Source organism: Microtus ochrogaster, chromosome 10 (assembly GCF_000317375.1).
Source record: "Microtus ochrogaster isolate Prairie Vole_2 chromosome 10, MicOch1.0, whole genome shotgun sequence".
Taxonomy (NCBI): Eukaryota; Metazoa; Chordata; class Mammalia; order Rodentia; family Cricetidae; genus Microtus; species Microtus ochrogaster.
The window spans coordinates 69,341,415-69,342,505 of record NC_022016.1 but is presented as its reverse complement, the minus strand read 5'-3'; the positions used below and the strand labels follow the sequence as shown (position 1 = coordinate 69,342,505).

The window sequence follows — 1,091 nt, the reverse complement described above, 5'->3', positions numbered from 1 at the left end:
CCATTTCAGGGATCCTCCTGCCTCCACCTCCCAGCATTTGGGTAATAGACACGTGCTCCCCCAATATGTAACAAATTCCTCTGAGATAAAACATTTCATCATGGAGGGGAACTTGTTAAGAAACAGAACGTCCTAAGGGAGGTGAAGAAATTCATCCTACAGGGAATCTCCTTAAACTCAGGAAGTAAACAACTCAAAAGCTTCAGGAAGTCCCTGAAACTGATCAGATTCACTAAGTCCCTCTTTCTCAAAGTATATGTGGGCAGTAAGGACTGCTGAGAGACACTCTCAGAAAAGCCTAACTGCCCAGGAGAGGCAGACCAGCCAACTGCCTGGAAAGGGCTAAGATCACATGAGCTGCCTGAAAGAGACGTTTTCCAGCCCATTGAGGTGCCTGCACATTGTGCAGGTGCTCCAGGTTTACGGTTTTCATGAGCTGATACCCAGGCTCAGATGGGCTTTGGTGATGCTGCTGTCATTAAATCATCTCTGCTCTTGTAAGTAACCCCTCATCTATACTCCAATAAGTAACACCAATAAAAACATCAGTTGACTAAACTGGGCTTTGGTGGTGGTCTTATTTGGGACTGCTGTCAATTCCTTCTGTGGAGCGAGCAAACGTTTTTCGTCTCTCCAGGAATAGTGCCAATGCCAACATGTACTTCAGGCACTGAGTCATCGCCCAGTGCCATTTCTGTCTTCCCTATGATCTCAATCTGAAGTTCAGCCTGATGTGTGGTGTATTTTGAGATGACAAGCCCTGAACTGGGTGTTATAAGTCTTAGGTTCAAGTTTGGGCTCTTCTAACCAGCCTTTAGGACTCGGGGTTTCAAATCCACCTCCCTCTTGCTTATCTGCAAATCTAACTGTTGGATGATTTTAGCAACCTTTTCCAGAGCTGCCTGTAAGTGGAAGTTTTATTTTAAAATAGAAATAGCACCCTCACTACAGATACTGCTATAAATGATCCAAAAACATGCTTCATATGAGAAACAGCACCAGTTGATGGGTATGTTTGTATACTCTTGGGGACCCTAGACATGTATAAACAGTTTGTATTTTAAAATATTTTTTCTTTTTTTGGTTTTTTT

At 43.3% G+C, this 1,091-nt stretch overlaps 1 protein-coding gene across 1 annotated transcript in view; it reads right to left on the bottom strand.

Annotated features, from left to right (window-relative positions):
• Positions 1–1,091, bottom strand: part of Lepr (leptin receptor) — a 76,618-nt gene that overhangs the window by 57,301 nt on the left and 18,226 nt on the right. The window lies entirely within an intron of this gene.